Raw genomic sequence first — 24,213 nt, forward strand, 5'->3', positions numbered from 1 at the left:
AGATCAGGCAAGGTCAATTTTAGTGCTACTCCCCTTGCCAGGGAGGAGTGCAGAAGTTGATTTTAAGAGCCCTTTAGGTTGATGGAACGGGGTTGCCTGTGTAGACTCATTCATTATAAAATCAACCTAATGCGACTAAATTAAACCTAACCCTGTAGTGTAGACCAGGGCTAAGTGACTTGCTCAATGTTGTACTACAGATCAGTGGCAGAGTCAGGCAAAAGAACCTAGGCAAGTAATTCAAAGTCCTAAGTACAGTACCAAACTGCAACCCACAGTTCACACTTCGACCATACCATAATTAATTTTCTGTTAAGATTTATTAAATAAGAATTTAATAGTCAATGTATGACTTTCTTATTAAATGCTATAGATAACCTTACTTAAAGTGATATTTTTCTCGCAAGAGACAACAGTAAATATTTCTGTTGTGCTGGGTCAGCTTAGGTCTTGTTGAGCAGAGCTGTGAAGTTATACATTAGGAATTGTAATATAAATCTCAGCATTGCTAAGCATTCGTAACTTTCTAGATGAAAGTGCCTAGGTCACTACCTTCACATTGGACTTTTTTTCCTAAAAAATCTGTGAAAGGACCTCTGATTAGAATTGTACCCAAAAGTCTATGTATAAACCCTACATAAACATCCATACTATCATTTCCTGGTCGCTTCTCCAAGATTTGAAACAGTAAAATAATCCTCTTCTACTAGATGCAGCCTACAGGTACCATACAAATCAGCAGCACTTTGATATCTTTCTTTTTAATGGAGAAAATTAATAGAGAAACAAAATATTTGCAAAATGTCTGTGATGAAGTGCTGGTACATTAAATGCAGTGTTGAGTGATATCAAAATTATCTCAGGTTTTATTACAGGAACATGATATCCATCACTCCTTTATGACTGCCTGTTCACAACTGAAACTCCCACAATCACCCTTTTTAGAGGAACTTTTCCCAGCATGCTTTTCTTATAGCTAGGCTTTTAAATTTGACAGGGACAAGCAGCTGTAGTCTTAAAGTGCCCATCTGGCAGTTGATGTCCAGCTAGTAAGTATTACTATTATGTATTTTTTCTCTCACTTATCACTGAGGAGAGGACATAGCTTCTTGATGGACAAAAGCAGTTAATTTGAAAGCCCATATGTTTATGAAAGCCTGAGATATGACCTACCATTGACCTACGCAATATTTGCACTGTAGTATATAATTTGAAGAAAAACCTGTATTTATGGAAGGATGATGTCAGTTCTCAGTGCTATCTTCGCTTGTCTGCCATGGAAGTACCTACAATGCATGTTTCTGAAAGCTATTTAAAGCTCCTGATGTTATGCACTGCACTCCCATCTCCCCTCCTTATTGAAACCTTTCTCCTGCTCCTCTATACCAGCTCTGCTGGAGAGGCAGAATTACAACAGTGCCAAGCTTCACTAGCAGGTAGGTGCTCCTATCACAAAGTGGAGTTTGATCTCCGGCTGTGGTAAAAACTTTTTAATTAAGTGTGTTAGGTATATATAATTGTTTCCCTGTTTGAGGATGGGAGCATGGGGAGCTTTCATGTACAGTCACTTTCCTGGGTGGAAGACTGTTGGAGAGAAGGGGGCTGGGTTCTATACCCACCTTTCTTCCTCCACCAAGAGACCTGGTTTCACTGGGTGAAGAGGATAATCTGAGGGTGTTGCCAGAGCTCTTTTCATCTCTGTTAAAAGGGCAGAAATGGGGCTAAAGCAAGTGCACCTGAAGAAGGCACAGGATTGTACTCCCTAACCAGCTCACATTAGTACTGAAGTCTACGTTCATGGCTGGTAGAACCATAAATCTGGCATCACAGGCCTACCATATTAGTAGTACCGGCATTATTTTATTAAGATAATATTTCATGCACGTCTATTGTTAGAAAAAAATATTCTTTCTGAGTTTCTGTTGAATTTATTTTCCAGTTGTTTCAAGTTTAGGTGTTCCAAAGCTGTCATTGCCCCGTCCCAATAAACGGACATACAGGGTTTTATTTCCCTTAGGACATTTGGACCAAGCTCATTTAAATATAAAGCAGGATTTTCTTGCTATTTATATTTAAAGAAGACATGCTTTCTCCCTCTAAAAAGGGGGGTGGGGTCTTAAAGGGTCTGGTCCTGAGAGTTGCTGCTGTTCATTGGCTTCTGTGTGAGTTAGGGATGCTCAGCAAGCCTAAGCATTAGCCTCAAAGTGTGGGAAGCTTTGGAAACACTTATTTGTGGAAGACATTGTAGAGAAGGGGTAAAATCCTGGTCCCACTGCTTATACATGTGATCCTAAAACCAAAGGTTTGCCTTGAATCTCAGTACCTAGGTAAATTGTAGTCAAAACTTTTTCAAGGACACCCTCTCAGAGGCAATCTCTGGTCTTTAGTTAACAATTTGAAAATATATTTGTGTCTGACCTTTATTTAAAAGCCATCTCTAGTAGGAATTGATTTTAATTCTTCCTTTGATGATCACTTCAGATGGGTTTCACTTTATTCATTTCTGCCCAGGAGGCAGGTCAGTGTGTGGCTACCGTCCAGACAGATAATTATATAAACCAGCCCTGGAGGCAGGTCATCAATAAGGATGTCCCATACAGTCATGTAAAATCTCGTCCTTTACCTCCCAGGGAAGCAATAGTCCTCATGACTGCCACTCAGCAAGATATTGCACTGACCTGCCTAGATGGCAGGTCAGCATATGCAGATACCTCAGCAGACACATGGGCCGAAATCCAAAGTAGCTCTGTCCCAGCATGAATCTGGTTAGAACCCTTCTATTGTATCTAGAGAGAGAGAACATGCCCAAAGAATTTGTCTTAGAAAATGGCTGTTCAGTATTTTAGGTAACCAATGGAGCAGTCTCTGAAACTGCTAGGGATAAGGCCATCAAGGTCTCTCTGTAACATTATCAGTATTGTAGAACAGTACTTTAGTTTTCTTTTCTTTTCAGATACCAAAATGGCAACAAAACGATTAGGACACTGGATGGCTATCAAAGTAAGATTAACATTTCATGCAGTGTTTGATCATTTGATATAAGCTCTGTGAAATGTGACATGAAAAAAGATAAACTAGTGAATTAGATTAGCACAATTGTTCTCACTTTTTATTTTGTCTTTATTATTCTGTAAAAGGAATCATATCACTTTTGTAAAATCTGAAAAAGAAAATAATTGAATGAGGTCTCAACTGTGATTTTGTCAAGAGCCCAGAGTAAGGAGCGGCATGTTGTGTGACCCCCAAGAATAGCCATACCTCCTGGCTCCTCCACTTCTCTGGGGAGGGATGGTCTATGTCTGATACAACATACATTCCCTTGCATATTGGAACAGCTATTCTGGTTGGTGCAGTGAGGAGATGGAGCAAAAGACCCAACCTGTGCTCACCTTTTTCCACTTGCGTAGTGGGGACATAGCAGCTCTTCAGAGCCTAGTCCAATCCTGCACTGCTACTCATAATACTGCTAGCTGGCACAGGGGCATGAGGTGCTTTGTATCCCCTTACACCTGGAAGCCAAAGCATTTTTAATGTTGTGCATAATTTCCAGTGAGCTCTAGATTTATAGGTACAAGTATCTTAGGCTAGTATTTTTTTTAATCTACTGTAAAATATTTTAGAGTAGATATTTGATATGTTATTTCATATACCATTTTTCAATATGGTGAGTGATATACATCTATATACCCTGCCAGACATCTTTCAGTGAAAAATGTAATGTAATTTAAAGAGAGTTGGTTCAGGATAAGCCATATGGGAGGTACAAAATGTCAAATATGCATATTCTCCTCAAAAAGTGAGAGTGCAGTGGTTTTGCAGCATCTCTCATTTTGCCATAGCAGCATAATTTTTTTGACCCATTTTAGGAAAACTATATTCATTTGTACCTGAACTTTGGTTCCAAAAAGAGGGTCATTTAAAAAAAAATAAAAGCTATAAGAACATGTTTGAAGCTTGGTTCCAAAAATGTCCAGCAACAAGAGTGAGGCACACAATTTGGTTTCATAAACAAAATGTCTTGTTTTCATACTTCTTCAGTGACAAAAGTAAGTATAAATCCAAGAGATTACCTTAGAAAGTGCATTGCACTGTAGAGGCTTCTGCAGCAAAACCAATATGATCTTTAAACTAATGTAACCATGAACATCGCTTTTTGAAACAAAAAAGCAGAGGACATTTTGGCAGCAAGCAGTACTGAAATAGTTGGAACACCCTTGAGAAAAGCTACAACAGGTCACAGAGCACTGATATCCTTTCACCCTTTCACATTGTTTGGTTAATGTGCAATTGTTCAATTCTGCCAGTGAAAATAGTAGCTTTTTGTCTTACCCAGCCAGGAGAGGGAATAAGGCATCCAACTCCATCCCCCTTGCTTACCCTATCTGGATTGTGGGTCCTAGGTCTGGTGTGCAGTGTAGCTCTGCTCTCCGCCCAGTCAGCTAGTGAGTCAGGGGCGAGGGAGAAAAAGTGAGCAAGAGCCTTATCATCTTCCTACCTCCCCACCACTCTCTGGACAGAATAGCTTGCCTGGCATGAGTATGGAAGTAATCTGCACTTTGCAGTAATTTACTTCCACCTTGGAGCAAGAGGGAAACAGAGGAGAAATTGTAACTCTCTGAGCCACAATTCCTTCCCAGGGCAGTCAACTGTACACTATCTATTACTCAAAGCTGAATATTAAAGCACACTCTAGCCCTTAGTAACTGTCAGGGCATCCAAGCCCTTTGCACTCATTTCGCTGCTCATTCACTCCTCTCTACACTGCACCTTGCAGAAGATGGGTATCTCTGGCTAATTGTCTTTGGTATTGAATTGCCTTTTAAAATGATCAGCTAACCTTCCTCTTCACACAAACTATGCCCTATTATCACACCACTGACTCAAAAGCCTGCTGATTCGTGAACTAACTAATTCATGTTTGTGCAGCACTTTGAATGCGTAAGGCCATATATAAGTGATATGTATTATTTTTATAGAAAACTTAGGGAAAACATTCTATTAATAGACAGTTCTGCTTATCTTCACCTGTTAATTATTAAGGAGACGCTCGCAACAAGAAGATATTTGGGTTTTATTTTATTTATTTTTTGGGGGGTGGGGGAGATTTTATAAGCACTCATTTACTCCTGCTGTTTGTAGTTTATTTGAGATTATAACTCTCCATGACATCACACTTAGTGGTTGTGTACATGATTATGTCTATTAACAGATAATTGGGCTTCAGACTGAGAATAAGTCACAGAGAGTAGATAAAAACTCTGTGAGGTTTCCTTAATTGTGCGCTATAGTGGCTTAAATATATGGGCTAAAATTCTCTAAAGTTGATGCATAAAAGTTAAGATCCTAAAATAATTTTTAGGTACACAAGTGTCTGAATTTCAAAAGTGTTGTGCACCCAGCAGCTCCCAATGGGAGATAAATATGTCGTATTTATATTTCAATGTAACAGCTTACGTTTGTATAAGTATGTAAAAACCAAAAACGGTAAAAGGGCCTGATACACCTCTACCTCGATATAATGCGACCCCATATAACACAAATTCAGATATAATGCAGTAAAGCAGTGCTCCGGCGGGGCAGGGCTGCGTACTCCGGTGGATCAAAGCAAGTTTGATATAACGCGGTTTCACCTATAACGTGGTAAGATTTTTTGGCTCCTGAGGACAGCGTTATATCGAGGTAGAAGTGTATTACTGCATTACTCCATTGTTATGTTTGTGTACCTCCATTGCAATGGTGTTTCAGTCATGATTCTGGCCCATACTTCAGGTGAAAATATAGATTGTAACTGTACATGTTCAAATGATCTATTTCAATTTGAATATGTGTGAATAATTTACCACAGAATAATTTACTTTCAGGAAATATGCCTAAATCTGTAACTGAAAGACCAAGAATGCAGTCCCAGTCCAAGCAGGAAATTGCCTTCCATTTTGAAAATACTTTATTCTGAATTCCATGGTTGTATCTCTGTCCTCAGAAATTCACACAACTAAGATTGGAGTTTGCTGGTTCAATGGAACAAGCCTTAAGTGTAGCCCAGAAATAGGGAGAACAAATGAGTCAAACTCTTTCAAACCCCAGTATGTCAGGGTTAGTTCAAGTTTTTTTAAAAGTTCAAGACAGCTCTTGCTTTATTTGAAAAGTGTTCACCTAGTCTTTATATAATAAATGTGAATGTTGAGTTTACAGAGGGGTGCAATGTCAATCATTAGAGATACCTGATTCAGATAAAGTGGATACATGAATATTCAGAGGCCCAGAGGCTAGCAATCATGGTGGTGGTTGCTGATGGCAGTGCTTACCCTACATTTCTTTTTTCCGAGTCCTTACTGTGGTCAACATTGTAAACTCAGCATTTACCAATAATTACCAAACTGTAGTATCTGAGTTCTGACCATTTTCCATACACATAAAACAAAACAAAAGCAACCATCTGTTGTTCGTATTTCTACATGTTGATTTCTAAATGGCAACAACTGTGTAAATGTCATTCATACTTATCTAGCTAGTCCATCTAAGATTTTATACAATGGTATCTGGTAATGCTATTCAGATGACCCTAAAATTACTTATGTATATTAAATGAACAGTAATACCCAGAGGATTTGATTAAATTCACTCTGCCATTCACAGAAAGTAGCCTTAAGTGGCCCTTCTGCAGGAGTGGGCCATACGTGACTAGTTGTGTCAAGAACTTGGGGGACAATTGATAAAATATCCTTCCTATGTCCCATTTTCAAAAGGAACTTAAGATTTCTAAGAGCCTAACTCTCATTGAAAGTCCATGGAATTTAGGAGCCTAATTGCCTGTTACTTTTGAAAATAGAACATAGCCTCCTAAATCATTTAGGTCCAGATTTTCAATGCAATATGAGCACCTAAAGATGCAGATAGGCACTTACTGGGATTTTCAAAAGTTGCCTATCCTGCTTAGGCACTTTTCAAAATCACATGAAGTGCTTATCTGTATCATTAGGAGCCTAAATACTTCTGAAAAACTGGCCCTGAGGCACTTTTGAAAATCTTAGTCAATGATCTAGCCCAAAGGTATCTCAGAAAACTCATAAAAAGCCACTGGGAGATTATAAAGTTGTTCTCATCTAGCAGAAGCACTGAAGGCAGATGCCATCATAACAGATGCCCCCCTTCCCATTACCCTGCAGTAAAAGGCAACATGTGGTGCAGGGAAATGTAAATTCACATCCCTTCTTCAGGTTGGGTGAACCAAGCTGAGCGTGTATAGTATTGGGCTAAAGATTGTTATATCAATGCAGCTGTTAAAATAAATGAAAAACTTATTTTGCATCTGACTGAAGGACAAGATATCCAGTTGGTTCATTATAGTGTTTTTCTAAAACATTATTCATTGATTTTTCTCTGCAACCACAGTTTGTCTTCTTTTTTATTCAGTAGATCAAGACTTCAATATCTGCCCACTGGAGCTAAACTTTATGTCAAGGAAATTAATCCCTGGGTAGAGGAATTGTAAGCAAACTTGATAGTGGGAAGACTGCTGTTGATGAGGCAGTTTATAAGCTCCGAAAGCAACTGTTCTCTTCGCTGTACAATAAAAGAGTGTCTTCCATGCAAGCCTAAAAACAAGCATTGTTCTCCCCCTCTGGCCCCCTCCACCTATTATTTCTCAGTAGTTCACTGGTTATTATAGTTGCTACATATGCCAGGCAAAAAGGAACAGTATAATCTTTGCATTGGGGAGGGTTAGCTCTTATCATCAAGTTTAGTGGACTGTAGGCAGATATTTTATCACTTAAAAATAACTTTATGGCATTTATTCTTTTGTGACTTTGAAATCTCATATGCATGCCACTATTATCCATCAACTGTGTTAAAAGCATAAGGTAGAAACACAACTTGTAAATGAGTTGTGGTTGAATAAAATAAAGGAAAAAACTAAAATTGCTAAAATTCTTTTAAACAAGAAAGTGATGCTCTTTTGTACATCTGTGGTTGGAATAGAAAGTCTGGAACAAAGTCTGGTAAGTAGTACTATGGTCTATAACAGTAGACCATAGTACTGGTTTTTTTTCTCCTGCTAAAAGATTGTGCAATTATTATAATCGAGCCTAGGGCACTTTACATTAAAAACAGAAGTGATTGAATATTGCAAAGAAGCATTCATGAACACACATTTGAATCCTGAGCAACTGTTAGATCTTTCAATATTCATGCCCCTAATTAGCAGCCTTTTAATGGAAAATGCAGTTTTCCTCAGAATTTTGCCAACATTTTTTCAAATTTCCTTTGGGAAAATCAAAATGAAATTTCATGCCAGGGTATTTTGATTCATCAGACTATTTCATTTTTTAACTGACTTGAAATGGTTTTTTTTAATCCATTTTATAAAACACTAAACTGTATTTTCTTTTTAGTTCATCACCTTAGGAAAGTTGTGGTTAGGGTTCCTATTCTCTCTTATGGGCTGGAGGACTACCTCTCTCATAATAAAATGTGGATTTTTCTTTCTGTAGAGCATCATTGGTATCACATGATATGACCCAAGACCCTCTTGATTCCAACTAGCAGAGGGCACTGGGGCATATATAGGTATAAAGATCCCATAGGTTCACCAAAATAACGTCATGTAAAGTTTCTAATGAAAGCCTGTGTTATACTGGTCATCATAATCATTGTGAGGTGTATGTATGGAAAATATATGAGGAATTATTTGTAAATATTTAAAATGTTCTCTAGGTCAGTAGTTAAAAGCAGGTAACTCAAAAGTAATGTGTCTTGAGTCAAACTTCTCCAGACCTGATGGTGGGAGATACTTATCTTTGTGGTGAACTATTGGGTATTGTGTGTCATACAATCGGATTCTAATAGCCTTCTAAGTCAGATGCTAATGAAAAGCTGGGGACGACTTCAGAAGGAAACTAAGGGCTTGGCTACACTACATTGCAGCGCGCGGGAGGGACGCTGCTGCTGCAGCTGTGGTGGTGGCGCTGGCTGGAGTGTTGGCCACACTGACAGCTACCAGCGCTGCAGTGTGGCTACACCACACTTTACTCCGAGTCTGTTTGAGGGTGCATTGTGGCAGAGCACCATCCCCCAGAGCACCCTCCCATTTTTGCGGGGTATTGAAGGAAGAAGGAAGGAAGTGTGCGGTCATTCCCTTCCACGTTTGCCAGCCCCGTGGGTCATCGCTTCCAGCATTCACTCTTCCTCTTTCCATTGGCGTTTGGAGTGTCTGTGAGTGTCTGTTCTGTTACTCTCTGTGAATCGCGATTTCTGTCTGGCTGAGGACTGATGCGCTGAGGACTCTGCTGATGAGTCACTGAGCACAACGCAACCACGTTTGGAGCTATTCTTTCAGCTAGCTCGACGTGGCAGTGGAGCGATGATGATATCAGTCTGGTGCGGTGTGCTGCGTGTGACACTACAGTGCTTGCGGCATTCCGCGGAAATGCGCCGAAACGCGCTGCTTTGGGGGGGAGAGTGGTGGGGAGTGGTGTGGGATCACATCGGGGATGTCTGGATGGATGTAGCAGTGGCTGCAGAACTTGATGAGAAGCTCATGGCACTTGCTGAGCTGCTGTGCTGCACTCTGCCCTGCTCCTGACTCACAAGACACAAGGCCTGGTGAAAAAAAAAGGGTGGGCGCGGGTGGGAAGATGGATCTGGAAGATGGCAACAGCTACAGCGGGACGGGAGTCGAGTCGACGTGTTGGAGTGGAAAGTCGGACGTGGGAATTGATTTAATGCAGTGCAATTAATGCATTAATCGCATCTGCTAAAGAGCAGGGGGAGCTGGCAGGACATGGTGGATGACATTGCACAAATGGGGGATATAACTGTGGAGGGCCTAAGATGGGACGCATATTCCTATTCTGCTGTGCCCCCCCCACCTGGCAATCATTCGTATGGATCGTATTTCTATGGTCTTCCAGCGGCTTTCATCACGTGGATCTGGGCATTGCGTTTGTTGGGCTTCCTGAAGGGGCCTGGATGCACAGGTGCATGAACAGTGGCCTGCCAGAGGAGAAGCAGCAGGAGGGACTTTTTTCCAGGAGGGGAAGATCAGGAAAGGGATGTGAGAATGCCACTGTGATCCTTGAGACCCTGCATACCAGAAACTACTGCCCCCGCTCCTGCCAGGAGCCATTGGCAGGAGCTGGACAGGTTGGACCGGTCGGTTCAACTGAGCCTGCTGACATGAGGGAATGTGTTGTGTGGGTGCTTTTGGGCTTTTAATGTTTGTGTGGTTTTTGGAGGTTGGGGCTGTATATGGGCATGTTATTGCAGGTCTGAAGCCTCCATAAAGCATTTGTGAAGGGAGTATAGAAAGGGTGTGAGGTGGGATAATATTTGTGAAGGAAGAGAGGAGGAATCAGAGAGAGCAAGAGAGCAGGGCTGGAGCAGAGGCAGCAGAGAGGGGGGAACAGGGCTTCAAGGGCAGGGCTTCAGGGAAGGGGAGAATGCTTCAAGGAATGAAAGGCCTGCAGTAATGTTGTTGGCCTGCACATTGCAATGCACTGCTACTTATGTTATTCTATTATTATCCATAATATATCTATCTTTCACTATTACTCTTTCTTAATACTAGGGTATCTTATCTATACTAAAAATAAGAAGATTTTTTTATTGAAAAGAAAAAATTGTGAACAAAGAAAACTTCCAAACAGACAGACAGAGAACACACACACAATTAACACAAGAGGGTGCAAGGGCAAGGTTGTGGTTGAACAACTGCTGTTTTGTCTGTTTGCATGGCTGTTTGTTGCTGTTCCTGCAATCCTGCACTCATGGGTTGCATGGGGTGGAGCTGGTGGGGGGAGGGGGGTGGTGTAGGTGGTGGGGGGGTGGGCAGGGGTGGGGGGTGGGTGTTGGTGGTAGTGAGCTGGTGGTGTAAGAGCCTGGATGGTGGGAGAGGTGGTGGCTGGTGAGCACACATGGGTGCACAGGGCGGGCGCGGGTGGGGGACAGGCACAGCTGCTTGCAGCTCTGGGAGCAACAGTGACTCTCTTAGCTGCTTCGCTTCTCGCCCCAGTGCTTCTCCTTCCTCTCTCTTTTCTTTTCTTCCTTTTCTTGCTCTTCTTTTGCTCTGCTTTCTCTCTTCTCTCTTCCTTTCTTTTCTTTTCTCTTTTTTTCTTTTCTCTTTCTCTCTTTTTCATTTTTCAGTTCTTTCTTCAAGCTTTGATCTTTTCAAATTTTATTCAGAGTCTCTCTGTCAGGGACAGAGAGTAGTCAAGGTCACAAAAGACACAGAAACTTACACTGAGGAGTCACATGCATTCAGATTTGCACTGTATCCACTATCTCCAGAACACTTCACTTTTCTGACTTGCAGATTCTCACTTGCACAACAGACTTGACTTCTCTTTTAGAGGAAAAGGCATTACAAAAGGAGTCAGAAGTTTCGGGGGGAGGAGAGGGAAGAGAGGCTGAGAGCTTGAGGGGCTTGAGGGGAGGAGAGGGTTGAGGAGGGAAGAGGGTGCAGGGGGAATCTTTCTCTTCAGGTAATCTTAGAGATGTTCTCCTCATCTCATCACTAGATCATTCTCCTAAATCTTTTCTCTGGATCTTCCTCCTTATACCGGGCGCTTTTTAACACACTTTTCTGGATCCCTCTGGGAAGCCGGGTGTGCTGCGAGGGAATCTGTGTTCAGAAATGGGACCCGAGGGAGTGGTGCCTACTGGCGTCACCGGTCAGGCGGACTGCCTGACGCTCACTGGGCCTAGAAACCTGCACGACATCAGACGCCTTCCTGGCTCACGATAGGACACGATTGCGAATCAGCTACGCTAAGACGCCCGCCAAGATTACGCCAATACTGAGCTTCCATCAACGGCATATGCCACATTCCATAACACAGCCCCATCACCATCCCACCACCCCTTCCTTCCAGAAAACCGCTCACTCCTGCCAGCTCCTCCCTCCCTTCTTCTCCAGACCTGCTTCCTCTGCTGCTGCTGGCGCCTGCTCCTCCTGGCTCCATGCCTCCTCCTGGCTGAGCTTGAATCTGCTCGCCTCCCCCTCCCTCCAGGCCCTCCTCCCTTTCCTCCCCCTCCCTCTCCTCCCCTCTCCCCCCCCTCTGGGATTGGCAGTCCCTCCCTTCCCCTCCCCTGTCCATCCTCCCCTCATCTCTCTCCTCACCCAGGGCAGTCAGGTCATCTCTGTCCACTCCTGTCGCTCTCCTGTAGGTCCGGCAGCTCTTCGCCTTCATCTCCCACCTCTCGCTCTTCCGTATCCCGGCTGCCCATCACCTCCTTCATCTCTGTGCATTGTAGTGGCATTGGCCCATGGCCGCATGGCCCTGCCCCTCTATATCCCTGCACAGATGGCCCTTGATATCTGCTATGCCCTTGATGCCTGAACTGATGCCTCCCCCCAAACACTGATGAGGTCTGATGATGCGCCAACCTGCCTCCATGCAGGGCTCTGATGCGGCTCACCACCTGTTGATTAACCTGTTACCTGTAAAGGAGATTTTGATTGCACTGCGCACTTGCTGCAGAACAGGATTGGGGGGAACTGATTTTTAAAAGGCAGTGGCAGTGGAAAGGCAGTCACAGAAGAGATTCCCTGAGGCTGCAGACTGAGGCGCTGGTGAGGAGCCAGTGGAGCTGAGGGGCAGCTGCAGCTGGTGCAAAGAGCTGTGCTCTTAGGCTGGTGAGTGTCCATTCCTGCTGAGCAAGCCAGCGCTGGCGCGCTGCTGGCATAGCCCTGCCGGTGTGGATGGTGCCTAACAGGTAGAAGTATGGAGTGGGGGGACACTATCTTGAGGTGAACATCAAAGGTCTATTCTGGTACATGTGGGGGAGCAGAAAGACACCCTGACGTTCCTTCTGTCTGTGAGGACAGGCTGCCAGTGTGTTTGAGCCAAATTGGTTGAAAATGCTGGGGAAAGAACTTGAAGTAAGCTATTCTGTAGGAGGTATGGGAATGCCTTGTTAGTTTAGTCTCTAGAAAGCGTGTTATGTAAGCATTTGTTCCCATCTTGCATGGTGGTTTTTATTTCAATATTCTTTTTTAAAATATTTTTTTTAATTATTTTTATTTATTTATTTATTTATTTGTTTTAATTTTTAAAAAGGAGCTCTAGAAAACCCATTACTATATATGCTGCAAATGCATATTAAGAATCAGATTACATTAAGGACCACATTTTAAAGGGGGCACCACCTAAGCTCCAATTTTGCACTTGCAGTCAAAATTGCTATTGTAGTCAATATAGCACAGTGTTGTGGTTACAAATAATTCTAGCTCAAGTACATGCATATAGAAGATAACTAATTAATTTACAGGTTCAGTCAGATGGTTAGGAATCCAAATACTATTATTTGCATCTACTATTATTTGTATCCATAAAACTGCAGGTCCAAAACTTAGTCTGCTTCAAAAATAATTGGTCATGAATGTCTACATATTATTGGCCCAGTTGTATAATACTGGTGAAAGGAAAATGGAGACTTAGTGTAACATGACAGTGGAACTTCTTTTTTTATTCTTATCAGCTTATTCTTATAAAATTAGGCAGTTTTCTTTCCTTAAAAATTGAAAAAAATATTAAATATGCTATTTCCAAAATAAATTATAATAAACCTGAAATGTAAAATTGCTGATTCTAAAATTCTTATGCTTTAAAGATGTAATTAGATACATTCTTTTTTAAAACAACGCTGTCTTAGAAACACTTTATTTTGGCATTCAAGGAAGAATGAAGAAGTCAGCTTTTGTGGCCTGCATCTTGCGGGAGGTCAGACTAGATAATCATAATGGTCCCTTCTGATCTTAAGTGCTATGATTCTATGATTCTATGATATCACATGTGCTTAAGTGAATTAAAGAGCAAATTCAGCTTTTAGTGCCATGTCATGCTTCTATTGATGTCAGTGGCAGTCCTATCACTGACGTCAATAAGTGCAGATTAGAACTAGTCATACAATGTGAAATTCCATTTTGTGGTCTTGTTGGTCAGAGCTTTAATTTTACCTTTTATAGTTTAAACCATGTTTTAATGATTAACATAATCACCAATATATTTTGTTATTAGAGTTATGTCTTATCCAGCAGCATATATTTCTACTCTCATATTTTACAAGTGAGTACTGTTATTTTATTTATGATCTGCTTTATTAATTTTCTGTTTGCATGTTATCCTCCAAGAGGCATTGTGATGGACACATTTTAAATGATGAAAAAATAAGTGATAATTCTAGTGAAGTTAGCTATAGGCAATGACAAGTTTCTGTGAAATAAATGCATCATCAATGCAAATGTGTTACATTGATCTTTGTGTGTGATATTTTAATGCATTTTTATGGAAGCTGGCTGCAAAATAATTTAAAAATTAAGAAAACAAAGGCAGTTTGGCTGAATCTGAGTGGGATTTTGTTTAGCCTTCCATATATTTTTTTAAAACTATGAACTGTTGCTTCAGTTGCATACATTTATATGTTACTATCAGTAATAATGTATGCATTTGTATAATTAGTCATAGCTGTATTTGCTATTCTCCTGAAACTCCCGAAAGCATGCTAGACATTTTACTGTATACATGTAAAAACAAGAACCCTGCCTAAGGAGTTTACAGTCTAACGTCCTGATTCTACAATGTACAGTGTGTGGGCAGACTGCTGCATGTGCTATATGTTGCAGGATAGGGTCATAAGGGCTAGAATATGATATGGAAATGTAGTCTCCAAACAGAAGGATAAGCAACAGTAAGATGCTCCTTCCTTCTCTTCTTACTCTGCTGCTCTGGCTATCTGGCCACTGTAAGCTATACACTCACTCCTTCCTTCCCCCCTCTCTCCCTATCCCCTGCTTCAAGAACAGGTAGGTGTGAAGGAACATGAAATGGGAAGATTCCTGGCTTTGTCCCTTCCCACAGTGCAGTGGCTAACTCAGCTGAGTTGAGGTGGAGGTTGTAGTACTGTCATGGCACCAGAGGGAAACAGAAGGAACTGTGCTGTACAAATGTTTATCCCCTAACTACTGCTAAGGTCATATAGATTATGCATAATTGTTGTTCAGGACTAAATGTAAAGGCACAATCTAGCCCTCATGTGTATTCATGTATATGCATATATTAATTTAAATAATGAGTTTTGAAAATAGTTGCATGTCTTGTTGCTATTATTTCACAGCCACTAAAAGTGTGCTAGGCATTTTACAATACAAATATAAAAACAGGGTTCCTACCCCAAAGAGCTTTCATTATGAATTAAAATATAATATAGTAAGTGTTTAACAAATAAAGTAGGGGAATGGGGTGAGGAAGGATAAGGGCTACAATCATAACATATTTCTATGGCGACTCAGTTTGCCTACATGCACAACTTTGGGGTTCTCCTGGGGTATAATTTTACTTTTTGGATTGTGGATTGTGGAGGAAGTTTAACTCATTCCTTGTAATTAAGGAGGAAGAATTGAGTTTTGCATAGAGATCTGAAAGAAGAGAAGGGCAGCTTGGAGAGTATAAAGGGCCAGATTGTTAGTTGATGTAAATACACATAGCTTCATTGACTTCAGTAGAGCTACATTGATTTACGCCAGCTGAAGATCTGGCCCAGCGATACTACAAGAATTCTTGTTTATTGTGTCTGTGTTCTATGAAGTTGAAAAAGACACCCTTATAAGAGGATACATTAATTAATCCAAGGAGACACAAGACAAAAACATCTAACAGTAACTTGTTTTTTTTCTAGAGTACTGTAAATGACACTTCTTCATTCTTCCTTGAATGCCAAAATAAAGTGTTTCTAAGACAGCGTTGTTTTAAAAAAGAATGTATCTAATTACATCTTTAAAGCATAAGAATTTTAGAATCAGCAATTTTACGTTTCAGGTTTATTATAATTTATTTTGGAAATAGCATATTTAATATTTTTTTCAATTTTTAAGGAAAGAAAACTGCCTAATTTTATAAGTAGATGTCAGTGACTTTCTACTAAGCTATAATGATTTTGTACTTTGTTGACTACAATTATAATTGCATTTGTAGATTTCGGTTTATGATTGTTTTTGCTCTGCTTTCAATTATTTAACAAGAAGCTTCAAAAAAAGGTGGATAAAGGATCTGAACTAAATCCATTAGCTTTTTGTGATGGCATCTTTATATGCCCCCAAATGCATTATTTACATGTTTCCTTTATGGTATATTTATGAATAAACTACATCATTCAATTTTGAATGGATTCCTATAGGTTTACTCTGATTCCACATGCACTTGAAGAAAGACTGATTATAAACATTTGAGGTAGATTCACTTTTTAAAGAAATACAAGAAAGCCCACATGTCTATACTCCTAAAAATGTTTTGTGCGCTTGACAAAGCCATTCTGTATGGTTCAGACAAGTGACCTGAATCATAAAACGCTGTCAGAAAAGAGCAATATTATTCTGGTGACATTAATCAAATGGTAATGCCCTTTGACATTATTCCCAAAGGACTCTGAAAAGTAAAGTAGAGAGTTGCGGGTTTTTTATTATTATTGTACATGAACTACTTAGCAGAATTTTTATTGGAAAAAAGGGATTATATGACAGTATCCACAAAGATCATGTTTTAGTAATAAAATAACTGTTTATGACTTCCTATGAAAACCTACTTTATTCTTAAAGTAAAAAGCATTACAGAGAAAACATATTGAAAACAATAAAATAGCCTACATGCATTCTACTAAGCTTAACAGTATTAACCCCAATGCTAACATGGATTCTGGCAGGAGCAGGCCTTCAAACCCACTCTCAAAGGGATTCCTTGTGGTTACAAGTTCATCACAGCTTCAGCTCAGAACAAGCCCCCAGATTTGTGATGCCTCAGTAGGCTAACTCCTTCCAAGGCTACCCTAAGGACTGGGGCCCTCCATGGAAAAGGGGTCCTGTCTGTTTGCTGGATCAGGAAGAAGGCCATGAGCCAATTTAAAATCCAAAACCCCTTTCTTTGTCAATTGGTCCCTAGAGACTTCAGTTTGAACTAGCATATGCACACCTTTCCAGGGAGGTGGCTTCTCTGGTGATGTTACAACCTGAGTGAATTTGCCTAATCACCTCTTGCTAGTTTCCTAGTTACCCTTCTCATGGAAATACATGCAATTACACAATAGCACATACACGATTGTGTTTTTAATATGACGATCTCAAACAATGTTAAAATCAATTCAGTAAGGTTACAGTTAATTACTCCTGGGGGAATTCTATGCCACTGAGCATGTGCAGGATTTACGTCCCGCACAGATTTATTTGCTTCCCCGCAGAAAAATGACTTTCTGATGGGAAAGCAAAGGGAAGCTACAAGAACAGTCATGCGATCCTCCCCAGCAATATGTTTTGGGGGATCAGGGCAACCATGAGAGAGGTAAATTACTGTGGTGGCTCCTACCCTGCTCTGGGCTCAGCTGCTAGTCCAGGCTGGGCTGGGTAGGATGGGACTTCCTCTTCCCCTGCATGGTATCCAGAGCCAGGTCAGACTCACCCCTATATTTCTCCCACAGCTGCAGGAAGCTCTGAAATCTCCCTCCTCCCAACCCCCCTCACTTCCTGCACCCATCGCTTCTCAGGGAGCTGCTCCCCCATCCACCTAATCCTCATGCCTCCAGACCCCCTCATACCCAGACTGTCCTGCCAAGCCTAACCCCTCTGCCCTACATTCAGAATCCCCCTGATGAGCCCCACTCCCCCTGCACCTGGACCACCTTGATGAGTCACCAACACATGGATCCCCACCTCACTGAGCCCCAACCCAGATGCACCTGGATCCTCACCCGCCCCCCACTGAGCCCTACTGTCCCAGCATCTGAGCCCCCCATTGAGCCCACCACACCTATACCCATGCTGAGCTCTTCCCCCCCACACACACCCAGAGCCCCTCTGCTGAGCTGCAGCCACATTCACCTGGACTCCCCTGCAAAGTCCCATTACCGTTGCACCCAGAACCCCCCAACAAGCCCCTGTGCATCCAGATCCCCGCCTGTACCCAGACTGCCCCACACAGAACCCTCTCAACCCACAACTAGGGGCCTAGGGTGTTTCTGAGGCCGGCCCGGTCCGTGCGCTATGTCAGGGTTGGTTGCAGCCTCGCTGCTGAGTCCATGTCCTGGGGCAGGGAGAAGCTGCAGGGTGATTTCCCACCTCTGTGCAGCCAGTGGCCTGTGCTCCCCAGTGCCAGGCTGGAGCCTCCACATTTATTTGACAAATACAATTTGCAGAATTTTCAAAATATTGTGCACAGAATTTTTATTTTTTGTTGCAGACTTTTTATTTTTTTTGGCGCAAAATGCCTTCAGGAATAATTACTTTAAGAGATTTCATTCAGGATATTGCAGGAAATTGCCACAAAGTACAGTGGAAGAAGTATGATAGGCAATATAATCTGTACAGCAACTCTCCACAGAACATCTCTGGACATAGACAAACGTCATTGTGTTTTCTGTGTTGTATAGCTTAATTTTATTATGCCTATGTTTGACATTCGAAGGATAGATATCACAACAAAAGATGGCCCATGAGATGGTCCATCTTATTAATATTTCTTTTTAAGAGGGTACAGGTTCAATTTCATTTTATATTCTAATCATATGTACTATATTTTCTATACTGAAGAAGCCTGAAAGAGGTAGGCATTCTAACGTCCACTGGCAAAGACACATACTCAGCATCTCTCCGAATAAATAAAACATCATAAGAAGTTGTAAAATCATCATAAAGGGAAAATGCATCCTATCCAAACTATTGGCTGCAGATTTTACCAAAAAAAGGGCTAACTCCCGCTCACTCCTATTCATGCAGTTCAGCACACTGACTACACTGGGGAGACTTTGTGAGTGACATGACCAGGACTTTTAGGCCAAAATGTTGTATCAGACAGGAGTATGCTCTGTTTCAGATGTGGTAGCATTTTACACGCCATTTGCACTCAGTTTGTATAGATGTAAGACAGTGGAAGTGATCACTTAAATATGCAGTTACCTTTAAATAAGTGTTTTTCCTGATCAAAATGTCTACTTACAGAGTTTAAATATATTCATAATTCCAGGCGTCTATCTAACTTTCATTCCATCTAGAGGCATGTACTCCAGAATGAAACTGAAATAGGTTTAACACCACATGAGAATTAAAAATACAAAAAAGGCTGTAAAATAATGTCTTGACTGTAACTTATTTTCCTTTATGTTTGGAGTAATATTTGTGTCTGATTCTGATTCATGAGTAAATAACACTATAGAAATTAGTTTGGTGGTGTTGAAATATGTTTGTAATAACCAAACTTCAAGGGATCTCACATTTAAGGGAAAAAAACCAAATATTTATAAACATGATTGAGTGGTAATATGCATTTAGCCCCAGTTGACTATCATTACCATTCAGTAGTGATTAGAGGAGTATTTAATAGATATTTTGCATTCCATTTGTCTCTGGCTTTTATTATAGTTCTGTGATTTTAGGTTTTTAATGTATGTGCAGTACCTTTGCAAGTGTTCAAGCAGAGGCGTGGGTGAAAAAAACTATAGCCATCAGAGTTAAGCCTTTTTATCAGGCTTTCATACAAGGATCTGAGAATGAGACTTCAGGGAATATTCTCCTCTTGCCATGCATAGAAGGGAAAAATATTTTATTTGTTTCATATGTTGTTTCTGACCAAGAAAAATCAAGTAGATGATTGTTAATAAATGTTTTTCAGCTCTTTGGAAAAGCCTAGTGCTAAAATTGAACCAACTGTAAATTAGTTCCATCAAATAATAATAGTGAGTAGATGAGTTTTGAATTTATTTATTTATTTGTTTATTTATTGGATGGAAGTCTGAAATACACTTTGAACCATCACTGCATTTTTTTTTAGATCTGTTAGCATGTAAGCATGAATGCAGGAAGTTGCTCATTGTCATGGATTTTCTAAAGTGTCCACATATAAGGATGATTACAAGAATGAAGATGATTAAATTACAAATTTTCCTAAAGTGAATATCTGTGAAAAATGTTTCACATGTAAGGATAAGAGTAGTATTTTGTCTCTTTCTGGATTTCAAATAACATTAAAATATCCATTCATATTGGTAGGAAGAATTTCCACTCTTTTTAAGAACATAGAAAAAGTATGTAAAATGCAACACAAGACACAAAGTGACCACCAAATATGCAAAATAATGCCATGTCTGTGAAGTTTGTTGAAACAGTGAAATGTCACTCTACAAAGACATATCCCCTTTTTTTCTAAAAGCACCACAGAACTTGCATTAAATGAAAACTACTAGTTTCAACTAACTGTCTCATAGTTCTCAGGAACAGGTAATGATGGACTTAAATCTATTATGAACCTATGAAGTGTGCTAATGCAAGTGTATTAGATGGGGGTAAGAACGCCCCTTGTATTCCTATGTGGGCTTCCTGGACCTTAGGTCTGGGTGTGCTGGAGTAAACTGGTCTTAGTATTTGCTTATTGCTGCCTAGGAGTTGGGGAGACGGGTGTAATGAATGGCTGGCACCTTGCTCTACTCCCAGTACTCACTAGTCAAAGAAGTTGTGGTAGCACCAGAGGAGTGTTTAGTAATTTATTTCTGGCAGAGGCCAACAGCAAAATTCTACACCTATTGACTGAGGAGATAGCAGGGGAAAGATTGTATTTCTGAGGTATGTCTCTAGTGCAGGGGTAGGCAACCTATGGCACGGGTGCCGAAGGCGGCACGCCAGCTGATTTTCAGTGGCACTCACACTGCCTGGGTCCTGGCCACCGGTCTGGGGGGCTCTGCATTTTACTTTAATTTTAAATGAAGCTTCTTAAACATTTTAAAAACCTTATTTACTTTACAGACAACAATAATTTAGTTATATATTATAGACTTATAGAACTAGACCTTCTAAAAATGTTTAAATGTATTACCGGCACGCGAAACCTTAAATTAGAGTGAATAAATGAAGATTCGGCACACCACTTCTGAAAGGTTGCCGATCCCTGCTCTAGTGCCTCCAGGGTTACTCCTCAATTGTGACATTTACATATCAGTCCGTTTAAAGGCTATGCCTATAGCCACAGACTAGCTCTTAGCAAGCTACAATATTCATGACAGGGAATTGAACCCATGGTAAAAAATATTTTTTTTTAAATCCCATCACTCTGAATGCTTTTCCTTGATGACGTGTCTTGCTGTTTATCTCACAAACTAGATAATGTATTTGCTGAGAATGTTTATAATGTATTTATGAGAATGTTTATATTCTCTTTGATTTGATTTCTGATGTGTTTCATGAATGCAGTAGTCCAAAATATAGCAGTATTACAGAAAATAGAAGAAAATATGCAATATGTTGTATAATAATAAAACCCTACCTTTAAATCATAAGACAAATAGTTGACAGGTTCCTAGATTAGTAGTTTGGTGGGGTCCTGGAAAGATCGAGGTTAGTTTTTTGATGTTCCTTTCTACAGACTCTAGGGCTTTTCAGATAAAGACAGCAAGTTTGGCTCATCCAAATAAAGAAGTGTGTGTCTTTATTAATTTGAACATTAACATTAAGATGCTAATATATTCAAGAGACTGTGATGAAATGATGCCACAGGTTAAGTCATGGATATCAGTCTATCTCAGAGTAAGCGCCCAGGGAACATTCGGCCAGTGAAGAAGCATTTTTATTTTTATTTTTAAAAACACATGGCTGTGTAGGGAAAGGAAAGATGAGGAATCTAGTAGGGCTAGGCTTAGCTGTAGAAAAAGAACCTTTGACACTACAGTTTTGCTGTTACTGGGGGAAATGTACCATTATCCAGGAAATACAGGAAGAAGGGAAAACTTGGAAAATTTTAATTGAAAGAAACTTGGTCTGATCTACCTAAGAGCAGGTCAAAATTAGCATATATTGTGTCTAGGGAATGGAAATTTTACATGTATGGTATTTTGAGATTAGTTACAACTTGACAGGTGGTGAGCCATACATTTCAACTCTGGCAAAATAAAATAAAAAGTATGTCTAGATTTCTGATCTTTACAGGGCAAACGTACTGCTGATTACCCAGTAAGCTTCCTCAGCTGGTAAATCCTGCAAGAAAGCTTGTTTACTAGGAGCCATATCCTGCATGCTTTGTTCAGGCAAAACTCCCATTAAACTCATTGCCTCAGAATGGCATCAATAAGGCCTGAAGGGTTTGGCCTTTCAAAACTGCAGTCAGAAGTATCATTCTCAGATGAATGGACATCAGAACTGTTTACCTAATCAGAATCATGCATCAAAGAGGCTGAAGTTAGCCATTAGCTGCCTGTCATGAAAAGGGTGACAATGGAATGATGATACAAATTATAAATATGAACAGTGTGAATCTCACCTCCATAGAAATGCAGAAAAATAAGGCAGGTGAGGTAATAACTTTTATTGGACCAACTTCTGTTCTTGAAAGAGACATGCTTTCGAGCTTGCACAAAGCTCTTCTTCAGGTCCATCGACCGGAACACTCTCTTGTCTTGATGGAGACTAACAGAGATGCCGGTGTCTGAAGAATCCCTTTGTATTGGGGAGCAGTTGAGTAGCAGAAGGGTTGCTCAGGCCTACCTGAAATTGCTCATGTTCTCTACTCAGAGCAGTGAAGACCATGTGACTTTGGGGTGAATGCTCCAGGGTCACCAGTTTAATTAGCTATGGTTCAGTTTTCTAGCATAAACATGGACTTAGCTGGGTTTTCTGCCAGTGGCATTCTGCTTTACTGCTATTTCATAGACTCATAGACTTTAAGGTCAAAAGGGACCATTATGATAATCTAGTCTGACCTCCTGCACAAAGCAGGCCACAGAATCTTACCCATCCACTTCTATAACAAACCCCTAACCTATGTCTGAGTTATTGAAGTCTTCAAATTGTGGTTTGAAGACCTCAAGCTGCAGAGAATCCTCCAGCAAGTGACCCATGCCCCATGCTGCAGAGGAAGGCGAAAAACCTCCCGGGCCTGTGCCAATCCTCAATCTCTGTTCAAAGTGAACAGGATTCATTTATATTAAAAAAATAAAAAATATTACACTAAAAGATATCCTGAGCCTGGGATCACCAATTGCTCTTCCAAGGAAACTGAACCCTCTGTAAAACCCAGGAGTCTACTGGAGCTCACCAAGGGGGCAACAAGCCCTTGCACGTGTCTAGATGGTTTAAATCAGTCACAGCAACTCAATATTGCAATGAGCCAGAACTGGGTATATTGGCTCTAGCTTCTCTTGTGTGCAAGGAGAAAATAATATGAGAGCAGCCTTTCATTACCTCTGCCTCATTAAGGGCCTGATTTTGATGCACTTTCTCTCACTGAGTAGAACCTTACTCCACAAATTGTTCCGTTACCTTCAATCAAACCCTGTGGAGCAGGGTACTATTCAACATGGGTAAAGATATCAGCATATGGTCCTTTTACTAATCTCTTCTTCCACTGATCCCTAGTTGCCCACTTTTTCCCATGAAAGATCCAGCATGGCATGACTGGGACATTTAAGGAGAGCCTGTGAAACTATTGTATCACCTGGAGCTAGAAAAAGCAGTCTGGCCCTGCATGAATGAACAACACACACACACACAAATAGACATTTAATATAATTAACTAAGAATAAAGAGAACACAAGATCTAAAGAAAAGCAAACCTTGCAGGCAAGTTGATAAGCTGGCACAGTAGCAGGAGAAAGATGCATTTTGAGAAACAGAAGAATTCTTATTTAGCAAAAGTACAACTGGTCCAAAAAATACTTGGATTGAAAAATAAAAGACACTATTTAAGGACGTCATCAGGAAGCTTTCAGTCAACTAAAATGACAAAAACTCTCAATAAAACTATGACTGGTTAGGATAATAAAAGGGAAATTCAGAGGCAGATGACTAATGTGAGAGGAAACTTAAGTCATTGTGGGCTGAAAAGTACTAAGCATTGCTTTAAAATCAACAAAGACAGCATCTTTGGGTGTTGTGAAAGGAATAGCTTTGTTCCGCAATAACCTGCAGGTTTTGGCAAATATCTAAGATACAATAAAAATAGAGAGATAAGGTGAAATAGTGGAGGACAGAAAGGAAGATGACTAAGGCAATCCAGGGGGATGAAGGTAATACATTTGCAACTCTTTTAATACCTCTTTACTCTCCACCTCCATATAGCCTCTTTGCCTCACCTTCCCTCTTTGCTTTATTTAAAACTGGTAGGAAGATCATGTTTCTCAAAGGTAGATATAGATCTGTAACCTGGATATGTGCATGTATTTCTATATGTATATCTATTATATGGATAAGAA

At 40.5% G+C, this 24,213-nt stretch overlaps 1 protein-coding gene across 43 annotated transcripts in view; it reads left to right on the plus strand.

Moving 5' to 3' along the window:
* The window catches only part of MGAT4C (MGAT4 family member C), a 566,296-nt gene that overhangs the window by 468,236 nt on the left and 73,847 nt on the right, over positions 1-24,213 (plus strand). For 42 of the 43 annotated variants that reach the window (XM_039520682.1, XM_039520655.1, XM_039520654.1 and 39 more), the window contains one exon: positions 2,954-3,000. The exons of the other annotated variant lie outside the window; for it this stretch is intronic. The gene's annotated coding sequence lies outside the window, so the exon portion shown is untranslated. The remainder of the gene's footprint in view (positions 1-2,953; positions 3,001-24,213) is intronic. 43 annotated transcript variants of the gene reach the window in all.

The sequence above is a fragment of the Mauremys reevesii genome, linkage group 1 (assembly GCF_016161935.1).
Source record: "Mauremys reevesii isolate NIE-2019 linkage group 1, ASM1616193v1, whole genome shotgun sequence".
Classification (NCBI taxonomy): Eukaryota; Metazoa; Chordata; order Testudines; family Geoemydidae; genus Mauremys; species Mauremys reevesii.